The sequence below is a fragment of the Bubalus bubalis genome, chromosome 3, assembly GCF_019923935.1.
Source record: "Bubalus bubalis isolate 160015118507 breed Murrah chromosome 3, NDDB_SH_1, whole genome shotgun sequence".
Lineage (NCBI taxonomy): Eukaryota > Metazoa > Chordata > Mammalia > Artiodactyla > Bovidae > Bubalus > Bubalus bubalis.
The window spans coordinates 44,760,142-44,775,540 of NC_059159.1; the positions used below are offsets into that span (position 1 = coordinate 44,760,142).

Consider the following 15,399-nt stretch of genomic DNA (forward strand, 5'->3'; position numbering starts at 1 on the left):
CCGCACAGCAAGGAAGACCCAGCACAGCCACCCCCCCAAAAAAATTCTTTTTAATAAATCTTAAAAAATACTGCAATGTAGGGATCTCTGCTTATGATACTGAAAAATATGTGTGTATAGCAATGTATGAGATTCCAAATGAACAAGTAAAATAATGGGGTTAAATGCCTGATACAGTTCTTGCTCTTTAAAATGACTTAAACAACTATCATCAAGAGGATTCTTGTATCATGTTTCAAAACATAAATACCTTTAAACTAGATTGCCTGAACATTACTTCCAAGGTTTAACCTAAACCTCAGTAGGTTAAACAGTTGTGCTCTTTACCATCTTATACCAATAATATAGATAGAAAAATCAAGCTGGAAACCAGGGAAGAGAAACATAAAATTACAAGAGCTGTTCACTGGCTTTCCTGTCTTCCATGGCCCACTTATCCTCTTCAACACCACCATGGAAGCCAAAGTTAAAATTGTGCAGGCCCCTAGCCTGCCGCAGCACCAAGACACAAATATTACTGAGACACAGGCCTACCCTGGAGCATCTCCTTGGCTGTTACTAGGGTCACTTCTACTCATAGTCACACACCAAAAGAAGGGTGAGCCAGCTACAATCCAATCTGGGGGAAAAGAGATTTGCTACAATGACTATATAAACGAGAACTACATATCATTTTTATCTATTGAAAGTAACAAAACATTAAAAAAAAAGCTATAATGCTTAATAGAGGTGTTGAAGTGGTGAGATGCCATGCTCATACATTGCTGATGGAGTGTAAATTGTACAGGACTGGGAGGTGGGGAGCAATTATGTTGTATCTACGGAGAGCCTAAAAATACTCAGAGTTGAGGATTTATGTTAAGGAAAACATGAAATCCAGAGAAGTTTATGAACACAAAGATATTCGTGGCAGTGTTCTTTAGAACGGTTTTCCTGTATCTCCAGGTTTTCAGGGCTTCTTTTTTGGTTGTGGCTTTTTGACAGGAAAGTAGGCCTTACTGGTGGGCATGATTAAGGAGAGGATGGTGCCAAGTATCTCATAAGCCCAGGGCCTACCACTTATCCAGCCAGCCACGACTACAGAGGTATCTGACCCCACGGCCCTCTGGGGTGAGCTGCTTTTCTGCTGCCGTGTTTTCATATTTATCTGCATTGAACTTAGCAAATCACTTCTTGGAGATGTGGATTTTCTGGCAGCCAGGGAACTTGAACTTGGCCCTGCAGAGGGCCTCAATCACTGGCTCCTTGTTCTGCAGCTTGGTGCGGATAGATACCTGTCTGGAGCTTAGACTGAGGACAGCATGCCAGTCATGAAAGTCCACTGGAAAGCGTTGTCTTCAAGGTCCCTTAGGGCAACCTGTACAGACAACTGACTGCTTACACCACCAGGGAGGCTGCTCTGTGCAGCCACTGCACCCTGGGACCCCACAGGGAAAAGCACGCAGTCAGCTTGATTGGCTGCAAAAGGGCTTCTTTTTCTGTTTATGTGTTTCATACACCAATGGCCTACGACTGTGTCAGGCTCATCACTGGCTGTGCCCCTCCTCCTCATTCTAGCAGGATACGGGCCCAGTTTTGGCCAGGGCTGTATTTCTGCTGCAGAGTAGACCTTCCTGGGCACATCTGATAAACCAATAGGACAGGCTTGCCCATGACTCTACCCAGAGAGATAACTGTATCCAACAAGGAAAAGGTGGCAGGCCCACTCAAGTCTGCTCAGGGACTGAAACTTCAGGGGTCAGAGGTCAGAGGGGAGGGGTGAGTTCAAGTCCTGTGTGAATCCCAGGCAGAGATGAGGCTGCAAATAAAAGCTGAAAGAGCTATTTCACCGGAACCTTTGAATGACATTGGTACTAAATGTTCCTCCACTCTGAGGAGGGTATCTCAAAGCATTCCACAAAGTATGACATGAGGCCTTGTCCTCACTTCCTCATAGAGCTTAGCATGCTTCTGCCCTGGCAGGTGGTTCGACAGTGGGTCCCAGGCTCCTCCACTCCCAGCCTGGAGGCCTCAAGTGTCTGATGTTGACATTGATGAGCACCTGGAGGGCTTCTGTTTGGACTCCCAGAAAGAAAGAAGAGACTGGAGACCCTTCAGGCATGCATGAAAGCTGACAGTCACCCAGGAAAAAAACATTAGCAAAACATTCCAACTCTAGGAGTTTTACTATCTCCAAAATATTTTTATGACCTCCTTTTCATTTGGTCCTTCCAGCAAGGAGTTCTTCCTTTCAGTTTCAGTTAAGGAAACTGGGGCCCAGAGGCCACCTTCTTTGCTAAAGACCATCCCTGTGGTCATCCACACAGCCCAGCATCTCTGCTTTACTTTGGCACACCACAGGGGACTGTGGGTTTCCCAGGGGGCTCAGCTGTAAAGAATTCACCTGCCTATACCGGAGACGCGGGTTCATTTCCTAGGTCAGGAAGATCCCCTGGAGGAGGAAATGGCAACCCACTCCAGTATTCCTGTCTGGGAAATCCCATGCACAGAGGAGCCTGGTGGGTCTCAGGGTCACAAAGAGTCAGACACAACTGAGCAGCATGCATGCAAGGGCCTTTATCCTGGATCCAGCCTTAGGGGAGAGGTTCAGAAAGATGTTGCAACCTTCAGCCTAGGTCTGATTCAGGGAGAGAAGGAAACTCTTTTTGAGCCTTTACTAAGTATATTATGTTTTTAAAATCTCACAACAGTCTTCTAAGGTAACAGACACTCAAGAGAGCACTTATACATCTCAGACACTTCCCAGAGTACCTTATAGACATTAAGTCTTCTGACCCTCCACCATCCCTAGGAGGTGGTTACAGCAAGTACGATCACCATGATGAGGAAACTAAGCCCAGAAAGGTCAAGTAGATTGCCCACATGGCTCACAAGAGGTGGAGCCAAGATTTAAACCTGGCATTTATTCCCTGAGGCCAAGGTTAATCCAGATTTACAGATGAGGAAATTGAAGCTCAGAAGCTCATTTGACACCTCCCAGTTGGGAAAGAGCAGGGTCAAGAGTCAAATTCAGAACTTCCTGCTTCTCATTCACAGTGCGTTATAGGTCCTCTTTCAGTGGACCAATGAGCAAGGCAGCTCGCTTTCTCTTCTCTTTTAGCACCAGGGCTTTCTCTTCTCCCTCCTTGCCTCTGCACCACCCATCTGCCTATGCACAACAGTCTGTGAATACAAAATGCATACCTATAGACATGTAATCAACCACACAAACCTACAGCCAAACACTTATAGACATACAATCAAACTACCAAAACAACAAAAAAAACACAAAGAAAAAAAATTGAAAACAAAGGAAATAACAACATATTTCGTGTTGTTTTTGCTCAGTCACTAAGTCATGTCTGACTCTGCAAACCTGTGAACTATAGCACACCAGGCTTCCCTGTCCTTCACTATCTCCCAGAGTTTGCTCAAACTCATGTCCATTCAGTCGGTGATGCCATCCAACCATCTCATTCTCTGTCGCCGCCTTCTCCTCTCACCCTCGATCATTTTGAGCATCAGGGTCTTTTGCAGTGAGTTGGCTCTCTGCATCAGGTGGCTGAAGTACTGGAGCTTCAGCATCAGTCCTTCCAATGAATATTCAGGACTGATTTCCTTCAGGATTGACTCGCTTGATCTCCTTGCTGTCCAAGGGACTCTCAAGACTTATTCTAGCACCTCTCTCAAGACTCTCAAGACTCATTCTAGCACCACAGTTCGAAAGCATCAATTCTTCAGTGCTCAGCCTTCTTTAATATACTTCATACTAAGGAGCAATGTTTTGTGTGTGTGTGTGTGTGGTGTGTAAAACTGACTTTTCATCAGAAAGAATGGCGGCCAAGAAACAGTGGAACAACATCTTTAAAGCACAGAGGAAAAATTCTGTCAACTCAGAATTTTATATCCAGTGAAAATAGCTTTCAAAAATGAAAGTGAAACAAAGACATTTTCAGATACATGAAAGACAAGAGGATTCCTCACCAGGAGACTCATCCAAAAGAAATGCTAAAGAAGTTCTTCAGATATGTGTTCATGCTCAATCGTGTCTGACTCTTCGTGACTCCACAGACTGTAGCCTCCAGGCTCCTCTGTCCATGGGATTTCCCAGGCAAGAATACTGGAGTGGGCTGCCATTTCCTCCTCTCGCGGATCTTCCCAACCCAGGGACTGAACCCATGTCTCTCATGTCTCTTGCACTGGCAGCAGAACTCTTTGCCACTGTGCCACCTGGGAAGCCCAAGTTCTTCAGAAGGAAGAAAGAGCAAAGGAAGAACAAAGGCACAGGCAAACTTGGGTAAATATAGAAAACTATTTCCCTTTTCGCTTGTTTGTTTTGGTTTTGGGGGACTGTGCCATTTGGATGGTTGGATCAACCAGGGATTGAACCCGGGTCCTTGGCAGTGAAAGCACAGAGTCCTAACCACTGGGCCACCAGGGAATTCCCCATTTCCCTTGTCTTAAGGCGCATGTGACTGTGTAAAGCAACAATGTAACAATAAATTGTGGGTTTGCAGTGCATGTAGATGTGATATATAGGACAGCTGGGGTGGGGTCATGGTTAATGGGCCCATAGAGCTGCAAGGTTTTTATATGTCATGAGAGTACAAGTAGTCAGTCAGGAAGTGGTAACGTCAAGGATGACTAATGCCCAGATCTCATCCTCTTTGTCTGCATCAGACAAGAAAAGTAAGCGGGCAGGAAGAGAAAACTAGACCAGGGAGAGAGTGGCTGCTTCGGGGCGAACAGCTGCCCGACCCGGAGGATTCCCAGACCTCAAAGTCTAGCCCAGTGAATGACAGGACCCCACGTGCCTGGGCAGGGATGGGGCCCAAGGGAAGGGGTCTCGTCAGCCCCTGTGTCTGAGCAGACGCACCTGGGATAAGGTGTCCTCCAGAGAGAATAGGGAGGTTCCTGTGGCCACAGTGAATCCCACCCCTGACCAGGGACTGGCTAACTCTCCACAGATGGCACCATGCCAGCTATCCAGGCTAGCTGAGCCTATGCAGAAGACCTAGACAAAGTATTGGGGGAGCTGGGGTGGGGTACAGGTGTTACCCCAGCACCCCGGAGTCAGCCTCGTAGACTGTGGGAAGCCTGTTCCCTTCATACAATATACTGAGGTGGAGCCCAAAGTCCAGACTTTGGGCTCATCACCCCAGAACCAGCCCTGCCACGCCAGCTCAGCAGCATCCACAGAGTTGGGTGCCTCCCTGCTCAGTGTCTAAGCTTCAGCTCCAGGGGCCCCTCCAAGCTCCTAGACTCTGGCACCCCAGCCTCTTCCCAGGAGGTGAAAGCTGCTTTCTATAGTTCTTTTCTCCAGATTTCTTTTCCTGCTTAATATAAATACTTATATTAAATTTCCTCTGAAGAAATTCTGCCGTGATTTCTGTTTTCCTGCCAGACTCCTGCTGATACGGAAAGAAACAAAGGTGCTCCTCCCAGAAGCCTGACGTGGCCCACAGGAGACAGTTGTGGGACAGAGGGAAAGGCTTGGCTTTGGGCTCTGGTGGTCCCAAATTCAAATCCCAGCTCTGCTTTCATTCCCCAAGTGACTCCAGGCAAGCCTCAGCTTCTGCAACTTTCTCTGAGCCTGAGTTTTCTCACTTGAAAATAGGTTTGATAGCACAAACCTGATCTATCATTCTCTCTGGGTACAAGAGACAAAATCATGATTTGAACTAGATTAAGCAAATGGGTAAAACTATGGTGGAAAGTTTCCAGAAAATAATCAAGTGCAAAAGGTGAGAAGGCAGGGATAGAGCCTGCTCACATCTGACTGGAAATAGGATCTCAGATGCATTCAGGCTTTCTTTCTGCCTCTGAGACTGCCCCTTGGTTTGTAGAGCTCATCTTTCACCACAGACCCAGGTTCCCATATGGTAGAGGAAAATGGCCTCCAAGTAGCCTTCAGACTCTCACACTTACAGCTTTGCCCACCGAAGAAACGGCTCCTCCTGACTGAACCCAGCTTGGTAGTTTCCAGGGAAGGGCTCCAACTGGCCAGGATGGGTCACCGTGGTCTTGAAGCAGGGTCTTAAAAGGGATGACATCTGTCAGTCAGCTATATCATATCTGGATCTTACGTATCCAGGTCAGCCATTTCCGCGATGACTATCCCCATTTTACAGACGAACAAGCAGAGGCTCAGAGAGGAAGGAACCTGACCACAGTGGCTTTCATCTAAGTGCCAATGCTGCATATTAGGTCACTAAAAGCATGTTATTAGTAGCTTTGCAAGTTTCACAGAAAGCAGCTGGCTGGGAGTGAATGAGGTTTTGCAGAAGGTGAAGGAGCCCACACTGGCTTCATGCCCACAACCCTGGGCACGGGGTGGGGGTAGGCAAATAAACTTGGGAGAGCCCAGCTTCCTCCAGGGGAGTGCGTGGTGGTATTGGCCCCATTTGAAAAAGAGAAGAAAATGAAGGTTCAGAGAGGTTCGGTATCCAACTCCAGGTTCCACAGCTCAGAAGCAGGGCTGGAGTTCGAACCCGAGCCTCGTGGCTTCTCGGTATTACCCATCACAGCATCAGCGTGCCCAGTCCCCTTGGGAAATGTCGTGCTAGTGGATGGACTCAGGATTGAATGACCTGCTCTGGCTTCGTGTGCTCCGGTCTTAGATGCTAGCAGAGTACAGGTCCCTGTGGGATTGGGACATTTGAAAAAATGTGGGGAAAGGGTGCAGAGAAGCGAAAAATGGTGATTAAGAGACAAAAAGGGTCATCTGGGGAAAGATAAAGACAGCTGGGACTGCGTTGCTAGGAGAGGAGGCCCAGAGAGACCGTGGCTGAGGCCCAAGCTCGCTAGCAAAGGTTGGCACTGTCGGCCGTAGCGCTCCCCAGGCTCCGTGAGCTGCCCCTCGGCAGGCTTGCTGCAGTCACGCCAGGCCTCCCGTTCACCTGACAGTCCTATTTCATGCTCAGGGTGCTGCGACCCCTGAAGGAAGTGGGCTGAGCCCTCCAGGTGGCCACTGTTGGGAGCAGTTACCCCCAGCCCACAGGCAGCCCAAGAAGCCACAAAGCTTATGAGATTCAGGGAAGCTGAAAGCCCTCACCCGTCCCACCCCTCAACAGTCTGAGGTTGCTTCCTGATTCATCCCTTTGGTAAAAACACAGAAGGACAGCCTGAGAATTCAAGTACACAATGGTCGTAATCGGCTAGTAGTAAGCAGCCTGCCTCCAGTTTGGGCCTTGCTCCAGGTTTTTTGAGCAACTCTTTCAGTCACTTTCTCTTTCCGGGCTCAGTTTTCTCACAGGTCAAGGAGTAGACCAGCTTCATGATTGTGAGAATAAAAAGTGGAAATGAAGACATACTGTAACACCCAGGTGACAAGGCTGCCAACAGAGGGTGGGAGCTCAAGAGGAAAGAGTAACAAGAGACAATGCCAGAATTCACAGAGCAGGTAAAGCCCACTGGTCCAGAGAAGGTGCCCCTTGGAGAGAGTCTGGACACCGCATTTCTGCAGGGTCATGTCCAGACCCTCCTCTTGCCCTGATTCTGGCTTTTCTCCAGCCCTCTTCTCTGCCTGACCCTTCAACCACACTAAGTTACTTACAGTTTCCCAAATATGTCACTATTTCCTGTGTCCATGCCTTTGCAAAAACTGTTTTCTTGACCAAAAAAAACCTTTCCCGCCCCCATCCAAACCCTGTCCTCCTGGGAAACTCCTAGGTATCCTTTAAACTCCACTTCAGTCACCTCCTCTGTGAAGGCCTCCTGACCCTTGGCAGTGGGCCCTCCTCGCCCCCTTCACCGGGGTAATTGCCCCTTTTTCTTTGTTTACTGTTGTACTCAACACTTTTTCTCAGCCCTCATCTGTGGATCTGCTGCATCTGAATCATCACGGGAGTAATTTAAAAATATTCAAGCCCAGGCCCCACTCCATGAGAATTTGACTCAGGGAATCTGGGGTGGGGCCAGGTATCAGAACCTAAGTTGAAGCCCCAGGTGCTCGTCATGCTCAACCAGGTGTGGGGATCACTGGGGTGTGTCCCTTGAAAGCAAGGCTTGTCCTATATACTAGGGCCTGGCTCAGAGGAGTGCTCAGTGAGTGAGAAAAGAAGGAAAGAAATAAGGAAATGAAGAGGAAGGAGAAAGGAAGGGGGAGTAAGGAGGGAGGAAAAATGGTGAGTAGTGAGAGGAACAGAAAGATAAAGATGACCATGGGACTTCCCTGGTGGTCCAGTAGTTAAAAATCCACCTGCCAATATAGGGGACATGAGTTCCATCCCTGGTCCAGGAAGATCCCACGTGCCATAGAACAACTAAGCCCATGCACCTCAGTTACTGAGCCCACATGCTCCAACTGCTGAAGCCTGTGTGCCTAGAGCCTGTGCTCGGCAAGAAGAGAACCCACTGTAACGAGAAGCCCGAGCACCATAACGAAGAGTAGCCCCCATTGCCACAACTTGAGAAAGCCTACACACAGCAACGAAGACCCAGTGCAGCCATAAATAAATTTAAAAAAAAAAAAACAAAAAAAAAAGATGAGCATGATTCAGGGGATGGGCAGGAAGGGGCGGGAAGCAGGGGAACTCAGAGGCAATGCTCCAGGACCACTTCTATATCACACCTTGCCGAATGTTGGCAAAGACAGTGATTCTGGAGTCAGACCTGCCAGCGTGTGCGTCTTGGTTCCTCCACTCACCAGTTGTGTGTGCCTTAACAATTCACTCCGCCTGTCTGTCTGCTCTGCCTGTTGGTGGTTAAGAGCTGCATCTGTCTCACTGATGATCTGAGGACCCAGGGACCTCTCAGGGTCAGCACTTTGCAAGCTCTGTTGTGTGTGCGACCCATCTGGGGATCTTGTGGAACTGTCGATTCTGACTCAGTATGTCTGTAGTTTAAATGACCTTCCAAGTGGAGCTGGCACTGCTGCTCTGTGGACCAACTCTGGTAGCAAGGACCTAGATCAGAAGTCAGATCCGTTCTTGTGCTGTTATGTGGCAGCCTGGATGGGAGGGGAGTTGGGGGGAATGGATACATGTATATGTATGGCTGAGTCCCTTTGCTGTCCACCTGAATCTATCACAACACTGTTAATCTCTCATGTCCAACTCTTTGCAACCCCATGAACTATGCTGTCCATGGAATCCTCCAGGCCATACTGGAGTGGGTAGCCATTCCCTTCTCCATGGGATATTCCCAACCCAGGGATAGAACCCAGGTCTCTCACATTGTGGAAAGATTCTTTACCAGCTGAACCACCAGGGAAACCCACGAATACTGGAGTAGGTAGCCTATCCCTTCTCCAGTGGCTCTTCCTGACCCAGGAATCGAACTGGGGTCTCTGCCTTGCAGGTAGATTCTTTACCAGCTGAGCTAAAAGGGAAGCCATGTTAATCTCTGCTGCTGCTGCTGCTAAGTCGCTTCAGTCGTGTCCGACTCTGTGCGACCCCATAGACGGCAGCCCACCAGGCTCCCCCGTCCCTGGGATTCTCCAGGCAAGAACACTGGAGTGGGTTGCCATTTCCTTCTCCAATGCATGAAAGTGAAAAGTGAAGTGAAGTCGCTCAGTCGTGTCTGACTCTAGCGACCCCATGGACTGCAGCCTACCAGGCTTCTCCGTCCATGGGATCTTCCAGGCAAAAGTACTGGAGTGGGGTACCATTGCCTTCTCCGTGTTAATCTCTACTCCAATGCAAAATAAAAAGAGTTTTAAAAAAAGAAGTCTGATCGGTTCCCTTTCAGGGTTCCAACTTGTTCCTCTGCAACAGGATAGGAATGAGGCCCCGGGGCCCCCTCCCCTGGGCACTGGGTGTGTGTTCCAGACTCCATGCTAAGTTGATCCACACCCCACCTCACTGAGTAAAGGGAGGCCCCTGTGTTTTCAGAACCTCAGCAACAGCGATCATACATTACTCGCACCACACTGTATGAGTTTCCTGTGGCTGCTGTAACAAAGTGCCACAAACTCAGTGCATTAAATGACACAAATCATCTTTCAGTTCTGGAGATCAGAAGTGTGAAATGAATCTCAGGGGGGCTCAAGTCAAGGATTTGGTGAGCTGGTTCCTCCTAGAAGCTCTAGGGGAGAATCGGTTCCTTGACTCACTCAGCTTCTAGATGCTGCTGGAAGGCAGCAGTGGCCATACGGCTCCAATCTTTGCCTGTTGTCACATTACTACCTGTACTCTCTGACCTCTTGTCTTCTTCTTATTGATAAAAGGACCCCTCAGTGTTGACATTGACCACCCAGATAAGCCAGGGTAATCTCCCTATGCTGAGATCCTTAACTTTACCATACCTGCAAAGTCCGTTTAACCATGGAAGGTAACATACTCACAGTTCTGGGGGTTGGGAGGTGGACATCTTTAGGGGCTGCTATTCTGCCTGAGTCAGACCCTGACAGTAGCTCCCAGACTGCTCATTATCACTAGGGAACAAACTGTTTTTCATGGCCCCTTCAAAGTCCAGGCCCTGAGCTGCCAGCAGTGGCCAGGGAGAGCAACTCCTCCCACTGGCCACTCATTGGCGTGACCTGCAATGTCCCGTGCACTGACCTTCTGAGTGTTAGAGGCTGAAGGGGCAGGACAAAGGTCATGGTGTGCCCTCGAGCCCCAACCATGTGCTTACCATAAAACGCAGTGCTTGTAAGAGCCAGGCCAGAGGTGACCTCTCAGTGCCAAAGAGGAGCACTGAACAAGGGCCAGACAGAAGTGGGCGGGGCCCTGGCTAAGGAGGCAGAATGGACAGTCTTTGAAAAGAAGAAGAGAGCTGAAAAAGTCCAGCCCTACTTTTCCCTAAAGCTGTAACACCCTTGTCCCCACAGACCCTGCTACGTGAGTGCAAGCTGAGCCAGACTCCCCTGATGGTTGCATGCTCTGAGCCCATTCATGGGTCTTTCGAGTGAAGAGAGTGACAGGTTCCCATTTCTGCCAAGTGTCCAGGTCAGAGGGTGAATCTACAGGGCAAATGGAGCCACCCCCTTGGCCTGTCCACCATCTCTCTCCATTGACCTGCAGGGAGGCGACTAGCCATCCAGATTTTCCAGGGACTGAGGGCTTCCCTGGGAAAGCGAGGACAAGTCAGTCACCCTATTTGTAGGGCAGCTACACAAACCCCAGCAGTGGGCTTGGCTGCCGTCCGCCTTCCAGCCCCAGCTGAGCTGGCAGGCTCCTGACCCTGTCAGCTGGTGGGGTTCATAGCTGTTAAGAAAGACTATCCGTGTGAAGCAATGTCTGTGGGTGACAGGTGGACCTCAGGGGCCCTCTCCTTCGGGGCTGCTGAGTCACACAGGCTCAAGGTCTGGGAAATTCAGGAGCTTGATTTTTCTCAAGTCACTAGAGGGTAGAGGTGGGGCTCAGGCTGGAAAGAAGGGGATGAGGAACAAGACCCCAGGGTTAAGTCTCCACCGACCATCCAGAAGCTACAGTGATACCTTTCCAGGGTCGAGGCCATGCTGCTGGGAGGGAGTATGGTGTGGGAGGACACGGGAGGCTGGGGTCAGACAGACCCTGGCTTCTCTGCTTCCCAACAGAGTGCCTTTGAGCCAGCCCACTAGCATCTCTGAGCTTCGGTTTTCTCCCTAGTGAAAAGGGGTTAATAAGACATAGTGCAGAGTTAAGATGAGCCATAAACACCCAACATGAACCTGCCTAATATCCCAGAGGTGGCTCCTGTCCTGAGGCCCAGATCAAGGTCAATAGGAAAGCAAATTAGCAACCAGAGGCTGCCTGGTGAGCTTTGAACTGAAACAGAGGGAGCAAGACAAAGTAGAGCTCTGGACTCAAGGCCCTTCCCTCCATTGGACATATTTCTCACCCGCCCCCTGGCACTCCCATCCTTCTAGCATGACCTCATGCTGGCTGCATTCCAGATGAATCAGATTCTACTTCCATCATATGACACGCGGACACTCTGCTAGGTTTTAAAGGTTTTTTAAATCTAAGTGATCTCATTTGACCATTCCAGCAACTATTTGGGGGTGAGGGTAGATGATACTCTCCCTATTTTACAGATGTGGAAACTGAGGCTCGGAGAGGTTGAGGAAGTCTTATGGATTCAGGCCAACGTCTCCAGACTCACAATTCCATGTTTTCCCCACTGAAGCAGACCCTGTGACATCAGTCACATGAACGGGGTATCCCCCTGAAGAAAACATAGTGCAGGCACCCACTCTAGTGGACAACATCTGGAAGGTTCACCCATCCTCTGGGTAACTTCACTTGACTGCAGAAGATTCGTTTCTTAAGACTACGGTCCTCCTTCTCATTCCTGGCTCAGCTACCGAGAGATAACGTCCTCGTTCTCGTGTCTAACTGGCCCTCCCAAAATCCCTCACCCCAGACACTGCGAGCCAACTCCCATCCACTGCTAAAAATGGAAGTGGCAACTCCAACTTCCTTTTATGAGAGAAAAGGAAATTTATCAGACTTGAGCAGAAAAGGATATATCCTGATAGGAGTGTGACGCGTGTCAACTACAGTCAGGGAGAAGTGCCCAGTCGTGTGGCTGGCTTTGCTGGCCTAAGTCACAGAGCCCACTTCTGCTATGGCAGGACTGCCACCCACCCCAGAAAAAAAAAAAAAAAAAAAAGCCCTGGCATCCTTGGGAATCCAGCCAGAGAAGGCGTCAGGGGATAGGGCTCTAGAACTTGTCCCCTGATGGAAGGCTTCAGAAATTTGCTTACTAACTTGTAAACTGGGAGATTTTGAAGCCCAGAATTGACTGGAACTTTGATCTATGAAGGAATTGCCAAAGCCTTTATCACTGGATGTGGCTGCAAATCTGACCAGCCTCAGAGGTGGGGAAGGAAGCGGAAGAAGGCAAGGATACAATGCAAAGCAGGGGAGAAGGCACTCTCAGCCTCAGACAGGTACAGCCAGCGATGGTCACTGCTGCATGCCTGGTGGTCAGGAAGCCCTGGAAACTGCCTACTCTGCCCATCAATAAAGGAAGCATTACACAGACCATAACAGCCTCACCTTTCCAAAGAAGTCTCTACACTATTTTTTAAAAATGAGGACAGTACAGAGGTTCCTCAAAAAATTAAAAATTGAACGACAATGTTCAATTTTTTAAAAATATTCAGTAATCCTACCCTTGGGTATTTATCCAAAGAAAGCAAAGACACTAATTCGAAAAGATACTGTATCCCTGTGGTCTCTGCAGCATTATTTGCTATAGCCAGGATACAGAAACAACCTGCATGCCCATCAGTGGATGCATGGACAAAGAAAATGTGATACACACACACCCACACACACAATGGATAATTATTTAGCTATAAAAAAGAAGGAAAAGCTTGCCATTTGGGGCACCATGGATGGACCTTAAAGGCATTATGCTAGGGAGAGTAAGTCAGACAGAGAAAGGCACACACCGTATGATCTCATTTATATGTGAAGTCTAAAATAAACTGAACTCATAGATGCAGAGAATGGACTGGTGGTTGCCAGAGATAAGGGAGTGGGGGCAGCAAAAGAGATGAAGGGAGTCAAAAGGTACAAACTTCCAGTTATAAGACAAATAAGTCACGGGGATATAAGGTACATCAGGATGACTCTAATACTACTATATTATTTAAAAGTTGCCATGAGAATAAATCCTAGCAGTTCTCATCACCATACACACACAAGACATGTAATTATGTATGGTGACAGACGTTTAACTAGACTTATTATGGTAATCACTTCCCAATATATACAAATATTGAATCACTATGCTGTATACCTAAAACTAATAAAATGTTACATGTCAATTACACACACACACACGCCAAAAAGGAACGTGGACAGAAAGATAATTACACTGGTGGGACTGATCTCTAAAACTAATTAAAAAAAAAAAAACAGATTGCAGGGACTTCCCTGCTAGTCCAGTGGCTAAGACTCCACGCTCCCAATGCAGGGAGCCCGGGTTTGATCCCTGGTCAGGGAACTAGATCCTGCTTGCCGCAGTGAAGACTGAAGATCCTGGCTGCCACAGCTAAGACCTGGCAAAGCCAAATACATACATAAATAACGGGGGGAAAAATAGATTGCAAAACAATGCATAGTATATCATTTCTATTTAACAAATTAGACAAAGCAGTTATATATATGTATTCATGTATATAAAGTCATAAAAAAGGATTTGGGAAGATAAACACCAAACTGATAACAGAACCCCCATTATCTCTGGAGAGGAAGGTCAAGGGGGAATTTATCTGTACTATTTGTATTTGTATATTAAGCAATTAAAACAAATGACTTTTAATAAAACAAATGTTTTAAAAAAGAAAGCAAGTGTGGGCTCCAGCTGGCTAAGATGTAAAACAGAGACGGTGCTGAGTTTCCATGGAGGTTGGGGGAGGAGCCTGAGGATGGAGCTTGAGGAGCTGGCTGCTTCATTCTGTCCCAGGTACTCAAGCTGCAGCCGCCCAGAGTACTGAGAATTTGCCCGCTCACTGGTCTAGTGGCAAGGGCACCCCACCGAGGCGAGCGTAAAGTGAGAGCAAGTTCCCCTCCACTAACACCCTCACCTGGACCCTGATTCCAGTACACAAAGAGCTGGTGTCTACATCTTCATCCATACCTGGGGGCAATGACATCTCTGGGGCAAAGTGAGGCACTTTGAGTTCCTTCAAGCTGTGAATTCCTGTGTCAGAGGAGGCAGAGCATGGCTTGTCCACTCTCTGCTGGAGCCAGCTCAGTCTCTGCCTGTTATGGGGTTGGCCAAAATGTTCATTTGGGTTTTTGTTCATTCTGTAACATCTTACAGAAAAACCCAAATGAACTTTTTGGCTAACCCAGTAGTACTATACACTCCAGGTGCAGAATGAAGGATGGAGGCCATGGGAGAAGAGACTGGATGGGGTGGTACAAAGCAGTCCTTCTACTTTGCAGCCTTGCCTTTCTAGTACAGCAAGAGAGAAGTGCTCAAGAGAAAGGGGCAGCCCCGCCTTGACCCAGTTAAGGAGGGGAAATGCGCAACAGTGGACGGGTGGGGCGGGCAGAGGCTATAACTGCAAGGTCTTCAAGTGCTGGACTGGAAGCAAGGAGCCAAGCCCTGGATCTCAACTCCCAAGGGAGAGCAGGGCCCTCTGTCCCCTCTCTCATGATTGCGGGTAGGATAGGAGGGCCAAGTCTTTACAGAGCTTTTAATTAAAGTATAGTTAATTTGCAACGTTGTGTTAATTTCAGGGGTACAGCAAAGTGATTCAGTTATATACATATGTGTGTGTATATATATACATATAGACAGATCTGCGCTTTTTCAGATTCCTTTCCCTTGTAGATTATTACAAGCTATTGAATATAGTTTCCTGTGCTACACAGTAGGTCCTATTGTCTGTTTTATATTTAGTAGCGTGTATATATTAATCCCACACTCCCGATTTATCCCTTCACCTTCAAGCCCCAGTTTTGCTCCTCCAGGCCTTCGAACAATTTTATAACCAAATTTCCCAATTAAATCTTCTATTTGACACACCTAGCA

At 48.1% G+C, this 15,399-nt stretch overlaps 1 long non-coding RNA gene and 1 other non-coding gene across 2 annotated transcripts in view; both read right to left on the bottom strand.

Annotated features, from left to right (window-relative positions):
• Positions 1 to 1,329: 1,329 nt before the first annotated feature.
• On the bottom strand, positions 1,330 to 1,464 carry LOC112584104. Its single transcript, XR_003108453.1, has one exon. It is a non-coding gene; the product is annotated as a small nucleolar RNA SNORA70 (small nucleolar RNA).
• A 2,702-nt stretch (positions 1,465 to 4,166) lies between these two features.
• The window catches only part of LOC112583775, an 87,573-nt gene continuing 76,340 nt past the window's right edge, over positions 4,167 to 15,399 (bottom strand). The window contains exons 3-4 of the long non-coding RNA XR_006549656.2: positions 5,908 to 6,015; positions 4,167 to 4,225 (exon numbers count right to left, since the gene is read on the bottom strand). This is a non-coding gene — a long non-coding RNA (uncharacterized LOC112583775). The remainder of the gene's footprint in view (positions 4,226 to 5,907; positions 6,016 to 15,399) is intronic.